General features: G+C 36.3%; 1 long non-coding RNA gene across 1 annotated transcript in view; it reads left to right on the forward strand.

Annotated features, from left to right (window-relative positions):
* The first annotated feature begins 461 nt into the window (after window positions 1–461).
* LOC139358311 (uncharacterized) overlaps window positions 462–18,870 on the forward strand; it is a 72,610-nt gene continuing 54,201 nt past the window's right edge. Inside the window, exon 1 of the long non-coding RNA XR_011613068.1 lies at window positions 462–599. This is a non-coding gene — a long non-coding RNA (uncharacterized lncRNA). The remainder of the gene's footprint in view (window positions 600–18,870) is intronic.

Below are 18,870 nucleotides of genomic sequence, written 5' to 3' on the forward strand. Positions count from 1 at the left end.
TGCACTGGCTCTCTGATCCTAGCGTGGAAGACAAAGAGCCCTGTCCCTCTATGAGAATTCTTCTCATCAATGCAGATACTAGAGCCCCTTCAATATGGACTAGACCATGAGTTCCATGAGAGTAGGATGTGTGTTCATAGCTGTACCTAGTACCTAGAACAATGCTTATTGAATGAATAAAGCAATGACTGAACAAATGATGAATGTACCCAGACATTTTGATATCTGCTGAGAAGGTTATAGTCTTGTTTGGTGAAATGAACAACGAATTAAACCCAAGTTTTCTGCAAGAGTCTGGACTAAACAGAAAGTTTATGGTCAATGAGTTACAATCTTTGCTCTTCTACTTATTATGTAACTTTGAGTAATCTATTTAGTAAAGGGTGAAAGATTTATACGATCTGAAGAGAAACCAGAGCATGGGTAATCTATTTAATCTCTCTAATCTCAATTTTCTTATTCATAAATTAGGGTTAATAATGATAATACCTTTCTCATAGGCTTCCTGTGAGGAATGAAAAAGATACTGTTTGTAAAGTGCTTAGCAGAGTGCCTGCTACTTGGCTGTAAGAGTTTATGAAGCTGCCATCTGCTATGAGGTGATTAATCCTAAAATGAAATTTGTCTCAAAAGAGAGTCAGAAAACACCAGCATCTACAGTTGAGGCTTTAGAAAGGCAGAAAAATTTAACTAGCAGAAATTTATAAAATGACTTTTGCATTTTCAAAGATTTCAGCCTGTGATATATAATGATAATGAGTTACATTCATGCCTGCTGTATTTACTAAAGAAAAAACACAAAAGTTGGCCAAGTTGGATATGTCTCATAATATATATAGGTACATATATGACATTATAAAAATAGCAAGAACATCAACAAAAATTAATACAGCCATTATATGGATTAAATGTCCAAAAGTTATAAAATTATCAGAAGTGTCATCACAATGGTGAAATAGAGTTTTATTTAAGAGAATCCTGAGATGCTTTAGAATAGCATGTATGTGTGTGGTGGGGTGTGGGGGAGGCACTGAGACTTTGGAGGATGGGTGGCTAAAGACTTTTTTGGGCATACTGAAAAAAAATGGAGCTTGGACCCTGATTAATATAGTACGATAGGAATGCTCTTTACCACTTGCAAATCAACTTCACATGTTGCCATAGTGAATGAGGGATGCAACCTTATATAGAATTTGCTTTTAATCCTTGTAACATAGCAGCAGGCTTGCTATCTTTGGTCTGTAAGGTGTACCTGTACGTTCTTCTCTGTGGAGGGAGAAAGAGGAGATTGTCCTTTGTTTCCCTAGCCACTATATCATCCACATTGAAGGGTCATGATAGACTACCATTGCTTGGGGTAGTTGTGGAGGTTGTTTACTGCAATTTACTCATCTCGACTAAAAGAAAACATGCATGCACACACACATACACAGCTGAAAAAGGTTCAATAAACAATTTTCTAAAAAATGGTAGTAGGAAACACATAACTTAAAATTTACCATCTTAACCGTTTTAAGTGTGCAGCTCAGTGGTGTTAAGTATTTTCATGTTGTTTTGCAACAGATCTCCAGAAATTTTTATCTTGTAAAATGGCAGCTCTGTATCCATTGAACAACTCCCCATTTTCCCCTCCCCTCTAGTTCCTGGAAACTACCATTCTACTTCTTGTTTCTATGAATTGGATTCCTTTAAATACCTCATATAAATGGAATCATACAGTATTTGTCTTCTGTGACTGGCCTATTTCATTTAGGCTAATGTCCTCAAGGTTCACCTGTGTCGTAGTATGTAATAGGATTTCGTTCTTTTTTAAGGCCCATAATATTCCATTGTATGTATATACCACATTTTCTTTATCCATTTATTTGTTGATGGACATTGGGTTGCATCTACTGGCTACTGTATGAAATGCTGCCATGAATGTGGGTGTGCACATGTCTTTGAGATCATGTCTAAGTGGCTCTTTATTCAATATTCCTGGTGAATAAATTCAAACCAGAACGGAATGGGGAATATCATGGAAAAGTCATCAATGTTTGTTTTAATCTAGTGAATTCCTTTCTTTTCACTACCAAAGGGTGTGGGGCATCACTGCCAAAATCTCTGTGTGATCCCTAAATGAATGTTCATTCTGCAGAAATGCCTTCTCTTTGTTTCGCATACCACCTAAATGCATTTTCATGTATCTTGGCTCTTATTAATTATTTTGGTACTTCTAAAATTCCTGCTTTATGTCCCCCCTTTTTGTGGGGTTTGATCTTTCCTTTTGTTTGAGGCAAGTTCATGACATTCTCTTATATTTTTGAGATTTTCAGCATTCCCATGAGTGTTCTAATACTCTAAGTGTATCACTCCTCTACATGTTTATGCTCTTTTGAGTCATGGGTATGGAGATAAGAAGGAAGAAAGTAGTTGGGATTGAGGAGTAATCTTTACTCTGGTTGCAGTAGGCTTTTTCGTCTTCATTGTGTCTAAATAGATAAGTAATGACTGAATGAATGACTAAATGGTATCTTGTCTTGCTGGGTTTCTATTAATCTGACTTGTAAATTGGATGGCTAATATTAGAAAAGTATGGGAAAAGGTTGTTTATCAAAAGAGACCTATAATTCAAGAGTTGGTACCCATATCCTTGTCTTGATTTCATACAAGACAAAAAGGGTGAAGCAGCAATGTAAGTTTGTCTTAAGAGTAAGGATTAGGAGTTTCTTCTGTACCAGGGAGGATGTGGCAGGGCCAGTGACTAAGGCAATGGAAGTCAGCTTGGCAGGGAAGCTCAGCGAGGCACTATAAGTCACTATTAAGGGCCACAGTGTTTGACAAAAGGCAACCAAGAAAGAACAAAGAGTAAGAGACCAGGACAAACAGGTATGTACCAAGAGAGGTAAAAAATTAGGTAAGATGTTTGGATATCAGGAATGGTACACAAGCAGCAAAAACTTAGGCATGTGTAGAGTTCATGGATTAATAACATTAATATTACCATTAAGAATTACAGGCCAGACACGGCGGCTCATGCCTGTAATCCCAGCACTTTGGGAGGCCAAGGCGGGCGGATCACTTGAGGTCAGCAGTTCAAAGGCCAGCCTGGCCAACTTGGTGAAAACCCATCTCTACCAAAACTACAAAAATTAGCCAGGTATGGGGGTGGGTGCCTGTAATTTCAGCTGCTCAGGAGACTGAGGCAGGAGAATTGCTTGAACCCGGGAGACAGAGGTAGCAGTGAGCCCAGATCACGCCACTGCACTCCAGCCTCGGCAACAAGAGTGAAGCGAGACTCCATCTCACAAAAAGAAAAAAAAAAAAAGATTTCTTAATTTGTACCAGATACTGTTAAGTACTTTTCATACATTGGGCCATTCAGTCCTTACTATAACCCTATGAGGTAAGTTCTACACTTAACTTTGCAAACAACGAAACAAAGTCAAATAACCGATGCAAGGACACATTCAGCAATTGAAAGAGTTGGTTTTCAGATTCAATAATGGCTTCTGGTTGTAGGAATATATAAATTGAACTGGGGAAGTCAGGGGATAAGTAAAATGTCACTTAGCTCCCTGTAATGAGTCTTACAATACATTTCCTGGTGTGTAACAGGTATCATTTATCATTTGATCAAGATTCAGTCAATGACCTTGTTTGCATAAATGAGATTTCAACCTACTTTCCTTAAAATCTGGTAGTTGCTTCTGCATAATCAAGCAAAAAGGACTATAGGAGTGAAAATCTTAAGTTTCCAATTTTTGAGAGATCGTTTTCAAACATGTTCCCAAACATAGTCCCATACTTACCAAAATTATCTTAAAATGTTGTTTAAAAATATTTTCACTTTAGAGAGGGATACTAGTTTTAACTGTTGTACTTTTAAAAATTGAAACATCTGCCTTCTAAGCCAGGCTTTAATAAAAAAAGTTTTACTATTTTATATTTGGCATAAAAGTTTTGAAAAATGAGACATTAGGATTGTGATCCAAGACTTTAAAACTTGAGAAAGAATCTCACCCTGGGGGGAGGAATTGCAAGACTGAGAATGTGGAAGGGAAAGGATTGTATGGAAAGAATTTTGGATTTGGTACCAGAAGATGCAGGTTTATTTTTGTTTCCTGCTAAATCCAAACCTGAAACAGAGAATGATAATACCACGTTTTCAGAGTTGTTGTGTAATTTAAGTGAAATAATGTTACACAAAATATACTTTATTAAATGCAAATTTAGTGAAGCAAATGGTAGGCATTTATTGTTGCAACCGAATTACTAGTGTTAAGGCTATATAAATAAATCTTCAATACAACTTTTATTTTTCATGCTAATAATGCTTCTATCAATTTGAAGAGTCAAGAGAAGTAGCTGGTGAAAATAAGCATAGCTTGAAATATGAATTGTTAGTTGGTGAAGACGGGCCAAGACATCATACCTTCTCTTGGAGACAAAGACTAAATTACAAGTTCTTCCACCTGGACTTCCAGTTGTGGGAGTTCCAAGTTTCAGAAGTAACTTCCAAGACCCACAAGAGGGAGCTCATGCACTTCTTAGTCACTACTGGTTAGCTTTTTAATATCTTATTCAAAACAGGCAGTAGTTTGGGAGGTGAGGTGTGATGAAGAAAATGGATTAAGGGAAATGAACTTCTTCAAGAAAAATCATTGGGGAATACGAAGTTAACTCCTTTAGTGTGTTTGAAAGTGTCTGAGAAAATTTTGCCTAGAATCCCTTTTAACCAGCTCCCTTAAAGGAAAAGGAACTGCTGCAATCATTTCCAGATTAATCTTTCTGGCTTAACACCCATTCCAAATATTCTCTTCTTAGAAAAGAACATTGAGAGATGATTATCCAGTAATGTCATCCAACTCCACTTAGCCCAGGCTGCTTTGTGAGATAGCTAGGAATATCACAGTTTAGGCATTTGTGATCACAGCTAAATTCAGTTAATCATCCAGAGAGCAAGAGTAGAGTAGAGGTATATGCTCCCACATTTAACAACGTGCTTATTATCTGATGTAATTTTGTAGACTGTCAGAGATGAAGAAACCAGTTGTGTGTATGTGTGTGTGTGTGTGTGTGTGTGTGTGTGTGTGTCTGAACATGTGTATGGTGGAGAATTGGGATGGGTAGAATGCAGCATGAAACAATGGCAGAGGGAGAGGTCCTCAGTTTTGATGTTACTCATTTTATGACGTGGCATACTTCTAAGGTCTACAAACATGATCCAAAATGAAATGTCTAAAAAGAACTAACACATCTGCATATAAAGCAACACAGTCAATAGAAGAGACAAACTTTGGCTACTAGTATTTTATTATAAATATTATATTGCAATTGAAAAGTAGGTACAATTATAAGTCCAGTCAATGTATTATAAGTAATAATTATTTCATGGAATGTTTATTTTCCAGAAAAGCTTTGTGAAAATTGAGTTGGTATCATATAAAATAGAATTTTCTCATTACATTTTATAATCAAATTGAAAATGCATTTCAATGTATACATTTTTGGCTCAATTAATATTGAAATTACTAAGGCAATACATCTTTTAAAGCAAATAATTAAAGGAAAATAATGTTTGTTTTTGACCAACCATTAACAACGACAGATTTTGCTGTTAGTAAGTTAGTAATGAAACAAACCATAAAATGCCAATTCATAGGGTTGGAGTTTGAATTAAATTAAATGCAGTGAGTTCAAGTTTGTTACCAGGAGAGGGCGATTGGCTACCTCCCAAAGGGTCTACACAAAGGAGTATTCACTATTGCCTGTGAAATCAGAACCTGGGTTGGTCAACCCTTTCAAAATGAATTAATCTTTCAGGGAATAATCAATATATTAATTAAATACAATGAGAAATATACCTTGAATTTTGAAATCAATATGACCAGTGAATTGTTTCATAATAGGAAAACCTCCCAGGTATGTTATGTTTAATCAAATTGTTTTATATCTACACAATCAGAATAAAAGGACTGATTTGGTTAGCTAAAAGGGTTTTTGTTTGCCTTCCCCCCCACCCCCTGCAGCTAAGTGATTTGAGAGACTGTTTTCTACTGCAGGAATAGCTTTTCTCATGGTATAGAAATATTTAATACCTGGGAGCCAACATCCTCTTCTTTGGATGCTGTTTGGATGGCCTTGGGGTATGGTAGAGGGTAGACACAGCTCTTGCTCTCAACTGATATCCAATCTAGCAGGAGAGCAGACAGTAAACAGTAAGTGGACTAAATGTGATGGTGAGAGTGCTATGGATCATATAAGAAAAGGGCATTTCACCCAACTTGTGTAGTGGGGAAGGGTCAAGGAATACCTTCAAAGGAAACAATGTGAACCAATTTCACTTTTATCTGGAAAATTGTGTAGGAACAATAGACATCTGTCTTCAAGGATGTTTCAAACATAGTTGGCAATAAGTCCCATATTCCATATGATTGAGGGTGTGGGCAATTATTCAGCTACTTGGGCAGGATCAGATTATTTGGAATTCATGGGATCTTTCTCTTAATATTATTCAGTAATTCACCTCAACAGCATTTGTTGAACATGGCCTCATGACAATTGGATGTGGTTCATATTTCAGCTTGAACTTCTGGCTTGTTTTGATGTAGGATTCAGCTTACTGCACAGTCACTATCTTGTGGATTAGCTTACTATTGATAGGTATGACTAGTTTGGTTAATGGTTTGCCAAGGGAAACTATTAATCAGGAGACAAAAGAATATATGACTAATAAGGTAAGTGAATTACAAAAACACTTTCCTTCGAGTGCCATATCAAACATATGTAATCAAAATTGAACTACCAATATATCTGTCTGCAAATATGTTCCCCCACAAGCTCCACCAAGGGCATAATCATCATCCATTCAACTGCTCAGGCCAAAATCCTAGGAGTTATTTATGATTCTTCTTCTTCTTCCTACATAATTTATATCGAATCTCTCAGCAAATCCTGTTGGCTGTACCTCTAAAATATGTCCCAAATCCTGCCACTTCTTCTGATCTGTATTGCTAAAACTTTGGTCCAAGCTACCATCAATTTTCACCCAGACCTCTGCAACTAGTTGGTATCTTTTCTTCCAGTGTCCCCCTCACCCTACATCCCCTGTCCTGATGCACTTACATACAATAGGCAGAAAGATCCTACATAATTTCATTCCATTCTGTTCAGAATAATATCCAATCTTTATCTTGGCCTATAAGACTGCATCTGGATGTGGGCCCTGCTATCTCTCAGACCTCACTTTCCACCACTTACAACAGCCACCCTAATCTGTAGGATGTATCAGAGTGCTTTGTAGATTTACATCAAGTCTAATTGGATTTATAATGTTTTCTAAGATTTAAATTTCCATGCTGATCTTGTTATATTTACTGGGACTCTACTTCATGTGGATTTGAGTTACTGTCTAATGGCCTTTAATTTCAGCCTGAAAGACTCCAAATGTCCCTTAGACTAAATTCAATGTCTGGGTTTCAGGAACAATTTCAAGTAACTATTTTCCTGAGTATGGACTATTCTTTCTTATTTCTTTGCATTTCTCATAATTTGTTGAAAATTTGATGTTATAAATAATATAATGTAATAATTCTGATAATCAGGTTTTACCTCTCCCAAGGTTTTTTTGTTATTGTTTGTTGTGTTGTAATTGCCCAGCAGTTTCTTCCTGCTCACTGCACATACAAAAATCAGTCTACTGAGGCTATGGTATTGCAGTAGAGAGTTTAATTGACATATTGTGGGCCCACATATGGGAGAATTGGAGTTATGACACAAATTTAGTCTTCCTGAAGGATTGGAGTTTAAAGTTTTTATGGACAATTTGGTGGACAGGGAGCTAGGAAATGGGTGCTACTTATTGGTTAATGGAATGAAATTATAGGGGTGTGGAAAACAGAATGGTTGCTGCCGATTGGTTGGGGGGTAAAACTATAGGGGTGTTGAATATATTCCTCCTGTGCTGATTCTATCCTCGGGTGGGGCCACAGGATCAGTTGAGTCATAAGTCATGAGTCTGGGTGGGGTCATTCTGAAAGATATGTCAAAAAACCAATTTTAGTTTCTTCAATAGTGATGTTATCTATAGGAGCAATTCAGAAAGTCACAGATCTTGTGCTTACTGGCCACATGACCTCTGAGCAGTAAGACATTATAGAAACTATACCTATTTTATCAGAATTCAAGCCACTCTTATAATCCAAACATTGTAGACTTTTGTTAGTTTTACAAAGGCAGTTTAGTTTTGGGAAGGGCTATTATCATTTTTGTTTTAAGGTAAAACTATGAACTAAATTCCTCCCAAAGTTAGCTTGCTCTATGCTTAGGAATGACCAAGAAGAGCTTGGAGGTCAGAAGCAAGATGGAATCAAGTATGTCAGATTTCCCTTACTGTCGTAATTCTGCAAAGGCATTTTCAGTAGTAGTAGTTCTTGTATATATATGTGTGTGACTTTTCTAAATTGATTTTATGAAGTCTGTATTCTTTGTCATGTGTAAACCTGAAGTCTCTGTTTTGTTAGCTTAGTTGTGAGTTAATAATTGGAAAGAAATTTTTTTTTGAGTTCCTGAAACCAGTAAGTCTCCCAGTCTTTGCCAAGTGGCTCTCTGTGCACTTTAGGGCGTGAGTTTAACACTCAGTGAAACTGTTGATATCTTGTTTAATCTACATTTGCTGCTTGCATACAACCTCTTGAGCAGCCTCTCCATGTCTTTCCTGACTGAACATATGCAAAACTGTGCACAGCTCTGAACATGGATGTGAACTTCTAGATTGCCAGGTACATGTCAGAGCTTTCAAAACCCCTATGGAAATTTTATTTCCCAGGCTTTTCCTTTTTAAGCTTTTTGGTTAGTCTGTTATTTCTCTCAATTGTTATCAACTGTTTTAGGCAGCTGCAAAGTTAATCCATTGCCTGAAATTGTTTTCAGCAACACCTTCTCATCTGGGGGAAAAGAGCTTTTTGTACTGGGGGAAGTCCAAACCAGGTCCAGAGAGGTCAAATAATAAAAGTTCTCTGCTAATGGGGTTTTGAAAGGTCCAGCTGTGTTCTATCTTTAAAGTACAAAAAATGGAGGTTGTAATTTTTCAATGCTACTGTGGAATTGAAAAGCACTTAACCCATAGGATTGGGTTAAGTTAAAACACCACAGATGTCACCAGTGAGTTGTTTTTCTTGAGTACATATTTCATAGATTGCTGCAAGACTTTAATGCCCAAAGTTCTGAAAGGTGTATTTTGACATTTTTTGGTCAAACATTTTGTTTTTACAAGGAGATACTTTTTGGAGGTTCTTAATCTATTTTCACTTGGCTGTTGTGACCTGGCTGTTGTTGATTTCTTTATGACAATTGCCTGCTAGTTTAATAAATTCTTTTATAGTTTGAGTTACTATTATTGATTCTCTAAAGGCTTTTGTAATCATACCCTCTGCAAACAGAGATAGTTTTACTTCCTCTTTACCATTTTTTATGCCTTTAATTGACTTGTTTTGCTTACTTGCCTTGGTTAACACACAAATTTCAATGTTGCATAGTAGTGAAGACAGTGGTCAACCATATCTTGTTTTTTGTGTTAATGGAAATGCTTCTAGAGTTTTGTCTTAGTAAGATACTGGCTTTTGATATATTTTATCATGTGAATAAAGCACACTTTTATTGTTATTTTGTTGAATATTTTATCAGACACTGGTGTTGAATTTTGTCAAAGGCTTTAAAACATCTCTACACATGATGAAATTACTTTCTCCCTTAGATCTTTAAGATACTGTATTATATTAATGGTCTATCATTATTAATAATATTCAATATTGAGTCAGTTTGCATTTCTGGATTAAATTTTACTTTCTTAAAGTAGTATTTATTTTGTTTGCTAATATTTTAGTTAGAATTTTACATCAATATCCATACATTATATTGATCTGCAATTTTCTTTTTTTTAGCATTTTATCAATATTTTACTTGATTTTCTGTATTTTAAATGTTCTGGAACAATTTATGTAGCATTGAGACTATCTAATTTTTGAAAGTTTGTACAAGTTTACTTTTGAGTCATCTTTGTTTGGTACTGCATGGTCGGGTAGTTCTTGGAAAACTTACTGTTTCTTCTTGGGAAAATATCCAATTTATGCCTTCTTTCACTGATGTGGTCAAGTTTAGTAAACACTAGTTCTTCAATAACTTATCTGTTTATGTATTCAAATTAAATTATGTCAAAGTTACAAAGTAGTTTCTCATAAAAATATTATGTTTAGGCTGGGCGTGATGGCTCACGCCTGTAATCCCAGCACTTTGGGAGGCCAAGGCAGGCGGATCATGAGGTCAGGAGATCGTGATCATCCTGGCTAACATGGTGAAACCCTGTCTCTACTAAAAATACAAAAAAAAATTAGCCGGGCGTGGTGGCAGGCGCTTGTAGTCCCAGCTACTCAGGAGGCTGAGGCAGGAGAATGGCGTGAACCTGGGAGGCGGAGCTTGCAGTGAGCTGAGATGCGCCACTGCACTCCAGCCTGGGCAACAGAGCAAGACTCCGTCTCCAAAAAAAAAAAAAAATTATGTTTAAATTATTGTTTCTCACTATAATTTCTCATTTTAAAATTTATGATTTCTCATTTTATTTTGGTTCACCTATTTTTTCTAAAAATGATTATTTGAAGTCTAATTTTCTATTCTCTGCCTTAATTTCTGATTTTATCTATATATTTCTTACCTCATGTCTTCATTTGGTTTATTTTCTTGTTTTTATTCTACCTCTGTGAGTTGCAAATTTATCTCATTTACTTTTATCTTTCATTTTTATTGGTCAAAGTAATAAAGGCTGTAGATTTTCTTCTCATCATTGCTTTAAATATGTCTCACAGATCCTCATTTGTAGCATTTTAACTATGATATTTTGGGAAAAAATCTGTTAGTTTGGTATATAATTCTCTTTGCTCAGAGGAGATTTTTAAATAAAAATAATTTCTGGATGATAAGATGGTTTCACTTATTTTTTCAAAGAATTTATCATATGTTTTGGGATCTGTGAATTTTGCATTAATATTTCTATTTTATGAAACTCACTAATATCTTCTTTGTGACTTAATGTATAATCTTTTGTAAATGTTCCATAGGTGCTTGAAACAACAGTGCATTTTCTTTTATGAACATATAAAAATTTTTAAGTATTCATGATTATATTGGTTATATTATTCATATCCAACCCTTTCCCTTGATCTCTTTGTTAATGAGTGTGACATATTACATTTTCCTATTATTAATGTGTTGGTATTTATGTCTTTTTCATGCTTTGTAGTTTTTTGCTCTTTAAAGATTGGTATAATATTTAATGTTGTATAGCCATTGCATCAATATTTGCATAGATCTTCAATGTTGTTACATCACATTTTGAATTGTGCTGAAATAGTGCTAAGAGTACTTTTTGCATTTAATCATTTTATTTTTGGTTTAATTTTTACTTTGTTATCAGTATTATTATCCCTGATTTCTTGTTGTTTTTATTTATTTGCTATATTATTGCCCATCTTTTAGCTTTCCAACATTATTTTGCTTTAGATATATCTCTTGAATTTGTATCAGTCAACTTTTGGTTATTGAGGTTTATCTTCCAGTAGATTCCGAAAGAGTGGCTTATGGGTACAGAATTTTTAAAACTCTTGCAATTTAAAATCCGTTTTCTATAGCTTGATACTTGAAGGGTATACAATATTTTATTCATACTTTTATACCTTGAGTTTGTTGAAAATGCCTTTTTATTATTACTTTGCTTTGTATGTTGCTTTTGGGAAATATGATGGCAGTCTAATTCATGGTCCCTTGTGTAAATATTTGGTCTTTCTTTTAAAATGGGGGCCCTAAGATTTTTTATTTATATTTAAATCTATAGTCTTACTAGAATATATCTTAGAATTTATCATTGTATATCAGTATTCCCTTGTCATCAGTGAGACCTTGCAATAAATAGAATCAGATATTTAAATATGTATTAATAAACTTCTTAAGAACAGTTTTAGGTTTCTAGAATAATTGAGTAAAAAGGGTTGAGAGTTGCCATATATTTTCTCTTCCCCCTCTTCTCCCCTCTTCTCACAGTTTTTTCTATTATTAATATATTGTTTTAGTGTGATACATTTGTCACAGTTGATAAAACAATAATGACATATTAACTAAAGTTCATAATTTACAATAGAGTTAACTTTTTGTGTTTTGTGTATCTATGGGTTTTGACAAATGTGTATTATGTAACCACCACTATGTATCACACAGAATAGTTTCATTGTCCTGAAAATGCTCTGAGTTTCATCAGCTCATCCCTCCAACTTCCAAACCATAGCAACTACTGATCTACTTGCTATGTGTATGGTTTTGTCAGAGTCAGGTGTTTTATTTTTAATTTTTAGAAATTTTTCTTTCATTATAGTTTAAAATATTAGTTTTGTTACATTATTTTTCTTCATCAGAAACTTCAGCTGTGTATATATTATTTCTTATTTGCCTGTCTTTCATTTTCTCTTTGAAATTTTTACTTTTTTTTTTATTCTCTTGGCCTTTTTTCTCCTTTTCTTCTATTTGCCTTATAATGTTTGCATTCACATCAGTCCTTCCTTGGACACAGGATAATGCAGACAGTTTTCTAATGTAATTTCTTTATTTTTATTGATTTTCTCAGTAAAATCAACTCTTGTTTTTATGATTTTCTCCTTTTTTTTTTTTGTCAATTTCTGACTTAGGTTTTGAATTGCTGATTCGAAGTGTTCTCTTATATCCCCCAATAGTTATTTGAATATATTTAATTCAGTTTGAAGTGTTGTATTACACATCTCTTCTTCAGCATTTTGGGGGAAAGAGTGAGGAGAAATTTTTATCAACTAACTTCGTTTAATTCTCATTTTCTGTTTTACTTATTGTACTACTTTTATAGATAAGGACTTTTTTGTGTGTGCTTCTAAATTTATTTATACAACAAATTTAAGAGTTTGAGTAGCTTACAAAATTTCTATTTCAAGATATCACTCTTCTACCTGTAGGAAAGTTGGTTTATTTTATTTTTAATTGGACATTTTTGAGACAGTAGAGGTAGGAAAAAGGACATTTGGTATTTATTCTTCTACTCACAGGTCATTTGAAATTTGATATCCCTTGTCTTCTAATTGTGTTTTCTGCAGCTTTATGATATTGTTTATTCTATTTGGGAAGAAATGGAGAATATTGCTTTTACATGGTCACCATTGCCTTAATTACCCAAAATTCTTCTCATTTTACTTTACCTGGTACTTTTTGCCTTGGGTTAGATTATCTGTGACAGACCTTTTGAAAGGCAAGGCCCACTTCCCTTAATAAAATAAAACTTTGTCCCTGAGTTTTGTAATGGAGGGAAACGCTTCACATAGAAAGATCAGTTGGACTATCATACCCCAGTCCTGACCTTCCCCAAATCTCACCTTGAATTGTAATTCTCAGTGTTGCAGGAGAGGCCTGGTTGGAGGTGATTGGATCATGAGGGTACTCTGTTGTTTCAGCACCATCCTCCTAATGTTGCTTGTTTAAAAGTGTGTAGCACCTACCTCCTCTCCCTTCCTTCTTCTTCAGCAATGTAGGACATACTGGCTTCCCCTTCGCCTTCTGTCATGACTGTAAGTTTCCTGAGGCCTCCCCAGCCATGCTTCCTGGACAGCCTGCAAAACTGTGAGCCAATTAAACCTCTTTTTAAAATATAAATTATCCAGTCTCAGGTAGTTATTTATAACAACATGAAAATTGACTAATACAGATAATTGATACTAGAGAGGCAGTTCATTGCTATACAGATACCTGAAAATGCGGAAGTGACTTTAGAACTCGGTAATGGGCAGATGTTGAAACATTTTGGAGAGCTCAGAAGAAAGGCAGGTGAGGAAAAGTTTGAAACTTGCTAGAGACTTGTTGAATGGTTTTGACCAAAATGCCGATAGTGATAGGGAAAGTGAAGTCCAGGCTGAGGTCTCAGATGGAGATGAGGAACTTACCAGGAACTAGAGTAAAGGTCACTCTTGCTATGCTTTAGCCAAGAGACTGATGGCATTGTGCCCCTGCTCTAGGAATCTGGTGAACTTAGAACTTGAGAGAAATGATTTAGAGTATCTGGCAGAAGAAATTTATCTGAAGCAAAGCATTAAAGATGTGATCTGGCTGCTTCTAAGAACATAATCTCATATGCGAGCACAAAGAGATCAAAGAGATGATCTGAAACTACAACTTATATGTAAAAAGGAAGCCAAGCATAAACGTTTAGAAAATTTGCAGCCTGACCATGTAGTAGAAAAGATAAACCCATTTTTCTGGGAAGGAATTCAAGCCGACTGTAGAAATTTGCATAAGTAAAGAGGAGTTGCATGTTAATAGCCAAGACAATGGGGAAAATGCCTCCAAGGTGTTTCAGAGATCTTCACAGCATCCCCTCCAGTCACAGGCCTGGAGGCCTAGGAGGAAAAAATGGTTTCTTGGGCCAGACCCAGGGCCTTGTTGCTCTGTGCAGCCTTAGGACATGGTGCCCTGCATCACAGCAGTTCCACCTGCAGCTGTGGCTAAAAGTGGCCAAGGTACATCTTGGGCTGTGACTTCAGAGGGTTCAAGCCCCAAACCTTGGCAGCTTCCATGTGGTGTTGGACCTGTGGGTGTGCACAGGATTAGAGTTGAGGCTTGGGAGCCTCTGCCTAGATTTCAGATGATGTATGCAAATGCCTAGATGTCTAGGCAGAAGTCTGCTGAAGGGGAAGAGTTCTCATGGAGAACTTCTACTAGGGCAGTGCAGAGAGAAAACGTGGGATTGGAGCCCCCAGACAGAGTCCCCACTGGGGCACTGCACAGTGGAGCTGTGAGAAGAGGGCTACTGTCCTTCAGACCCAGAGCGATAGATCTACCGACATCTTGCACTGTGTACCTGGAAAAATTGCAGGCACTCAATACCAGCTCATGAAAGCAGTCACTGGGGCTGTATCCTGCAGAGCCACAGAGACAGAGCTGCCCAAGGTCTTGGGAGCCCACCCCTTGCTTCAGTGTGGCTTCAATGTGAGACATGGATTCAAAGAAGATTGTTTTGGAGCCTAAAGATTTAATGACTGCCCTTCTGGTCAGACTTGCATGGGACGTGGAGGCCTTTGTTTTGGCTGATTTATCCCTTTTGCAAAGGGAGCATTTACCCAATGCCTCTACCCCATTTTATCTTGGAAGTAACTGACTTGTTTTGATTTTACAGGTTCACTGGTGGAAGGGACTTGACTTGCCTCAGATGAGACTTTGGACTTGAACTTTTGAGTTAATGCTAAATGAGTTAAGTCTTAGGGAACTGTTGAGAAGGGATGACTGTATTTTGCAATGTGAGAAGAACATGAGATTTGGGAGGAGCCAGGGGCAGAATGATACTGTTTGGCTCTGTGTCTCCACCCAGATCTCATGTTGAATTGTAATTCCCAGTGTTTCAGGAGGGTCCTGGTAGGAAGTGATTGGATCACTGGGGTGGTTTCTATTGTTTTAGCACCATCCCCCTAGTGCTGCTTGTTTAAAAATATGCAGCACCTCCCCACTCTTTTTCCCTTTTTCCTACTCCAGTCACGTAGGACATGCCAGTTTCCCCTTCACCTTCCGCCATGATTGTAAGTTCCCTGAGGCCTCCCCAGCCATGCTTTCTGTACAGCCTGCAGAACTTGAGGCAGTTAAACCTCTTTTCTTTATAAATCACCCAGTTTCAGGTAGTTCTTCATAGCAATGTGAAAATGGACTATTATAAGAGATTTATCTTTAGTTGGGTATATTTTACTGTTGCTGTTGTCCCACCTTGCTGGCCTCAAAGGAAAGAATCTCTTTTCCTTTTAGCAAGATTGCTAAATACCTCATCAGGATCTTGATTTAGTATGCAGGTTCTTAAAATTAGGACTATATGTGAGCTTTAGGTAGTAATAACATTTCCTGAAATAATATGCCAAATTTTTTTCTACCAAATGCAGTGTATGGATATTATTTGACTTCTGAGTTAAACAAAATAATTAGAAAAAGTCTTATTGGTGCAATTATGGAAATTTGAATACGGAGTTATATTAGATTTACATTAGATGATATTTAAGAATTTCACTTGTTGATTTTTATGGCAGTGCTATTAGGTATTAGAATATGGTGGAAAATGCCCTTCACTATTAAGTGATACATATTGAAGTATTTAGGAAGAAAAATGCCATGATGTTTCTAATCTATTTTAGAATACTTGAACAAATATGGCAAAATGTTAATCATTGATAAATAGAAGTAATGAATGAACCATTAGCATGAAGTTTCTTGCTACTTTTCTACTTTCATGATTGTCTGAACATAATAAAGAAGTTTTAAAATTATGTATTGTGTGATATTTTAGGGGTAGGAGAAGGTACATAGCTTTCTAAAATATGTTTTTTAGCTTCTTTTTTTTTTTTTTTTTTTGAGATGGAGTCTTGCTCTGTCACCCAGGCTGGAGTACAGTGGCACGATCTCCACTCACTGCAAGCTCCGCCTCCTGGGTTCACACCATTCTCCTGCCTCAGCCTCCCATGTAGCTGGGACTACAGGCGCCCGCCACCACACCGGGCTCATTTTTTAAAATGTATTTTTAGTAGAGACGGGGTTTCACCGTGTTAGCCAGGATGGTCTCGATCTCCTGACCTCGTGATCCGCCCGTCTCGTCTCGATCTCCTGACCTCGTGATCCGCCCGTCTCGGCCTCCCAAAGTGCCGGGATTACAGGCGTTAGCCACCGCGCCTGGCCGTTTTTTAGCTTCTTAAGAAAAGGTACATGAGCAAAGCAAGGGCCAGAACCACTGACTTTCCATAACACAAATACAAGGCTGCTATATTTCAGTGAGGCTGCACCAGTCTTTACATCAGATAACACGATTTACAGGATAGCTTGCAGCTTGCGTCTACCCTGAGAAAACCTTCCTACTCGGTTTTAGATCTCCTCCATGTGCTCCTTACTCCATTAACAAGGCCTGCTGCTACTTTCCTTCAGAACGAGTTCAAAGAAACCAATAATGAAATTGTCTCTATGCCTACTGAGATCTGTCTCTGATTTCTGACTGAAATGATACAACTTTACTCCCCTGATAATCGACTTCAAGATGTTCATCTCATATCCAAGTAAAACTACATCTGTGCCAAAAGTCACTTTATCCCACAGGTTCCAATGGGATAACGAACATTGAAATAACTCAATAACACATAATATAATAAACACTTGGCACCTGAAGGATAAATTTTTTGAAATCTTATATCTCCTGTTAGCAGTATAACCAATTATCTTGGTTTTCCTGCCTGAGGGTCTTCCCAAGATGCAGAATTTTTATTGTTAAAAATGAAAATGCTGGGATCCTACCTGGTAGGCAGTAAAATCTATGGAGTAAGATCCATATTTGATTTTGCATTCCTAGCACCGTGAAGTATGTTAGAAAAAGATTAGGTTTTTAATAAATGTATACTCAATGTAAACATAAATAATTTATTATTATGGTTTAGAAATGGGATAAAAGAAGAGCCAGAATTCACCCACAGATGTTTTTGAAAAGATTTCATAAATTGCAGATATGGCCTAACAATAGAGTTAGATTAGCCCTTAGTGCTAAGTGATCTGAACCCTTGTCCTCTGTGGCTATGCCCTGCCTTGGCCTATTGCTGCCCCTAAGCCTAACGTATATTCACAAAGGTTTAGGAAGAAGATTTTTCTCAAAGAACGTGTGGCTCAGTTTCAACCTAAGTTTTAATGAGGGCTTTTAACTTATTTTATATTTAATTACATCAAGTAAATAAGCACTTATATTAAATACATTATGGAACAAGGAAAATTTTTACATTTCCAATAAATATTTGAATTCACTTCAATGCATTTGAGTGCCTACTAAATATATTGTGAATTCTTGCTTAAGGAATAAAAGTTAGACAAAATAGGAATCACAGAAATCCTGGATTTAATTGCTGAATGATAATCTGTTTACAATAGGCCTCAGATCACATTCACACTATTTACAATTCACTTTGTTTATACAGAAGGTATTACCCAGCATCCTCATATTTACTGATCAGTACAAAAAGTGATACTGGTATGTGACCAAGAATGACTAAAGTGAGCTTTTGGTTTTGATCCTTTCTGGGTGGTCTTATTTCTTTCTTCTTGAATAATGATATATGCATAATTTGTAATGAGTGTGTGCTTTGCATAACGAGAAAAGTAAATGAGGTACATTTCAGAATTTTGAGTTGAAACAAGAAATCTGTTTTGGATTTTGTTTTGAAGTTCCCATTTGAATTCAAATAATTCATATTTATGAACTAGTTCTAGGAATTAGTTCTTACATTTTATATGAACTATAATGGTACCATGAATGTTACACATTTTACCCTAGATTGTAAATACTTTCTTTCCCTTCAAGTAAGTGGATGGACATATATCAACACCCTAAATGCCTAAACTGCTGATTAATTTAAGAATCAGATTATAGGCTAAACTGTGTCCACCTCCAAAATTCATATATTTAAGGCCTAATACCCAGCACCTCAAAATATGACCTTATTTGGGGATATTAGCTTTAAAGGGGTGAGGCAGTTAGGAGGGTGGGCACTAATTCAATCTGATTTTCTTTTCTTCTGCTTCTGTTTCTTGCTTCTTGCTTCTTCTTGCTTCTTCTTTCTTTCTTCCTCTTCCTCTTCTTCTTCTTCTTCCTCTTCCTCTTCCTCTTTTTGTTTTTAGAAAGGGTCCAGGCTGGAGTGCAGTGGCATGATCACAGCTCACTGCAGCATCAACCCTCCAGACTCAATTGATTCTTCCACCTCAGCCTCTTGAGTAGCTGAAACCCAGGCACATGTCACCATGCACAGCTAATTTATTTTTATATTT

This window comes from Macaca nemestrina, chromosome 14 (assembly GCF_043159975.1).
Source record: "Macaca nemestrina isolate mMacNem1 chromosome 14, mMacNem.hap1, whole genome shotgun sequence".
NCBI classification, from domain to species: Eukaryota; Metazoa; Chordata; class Mammalia; order Primates; family Cercopithecidae; genus Macaca; species Macaca nemestrina.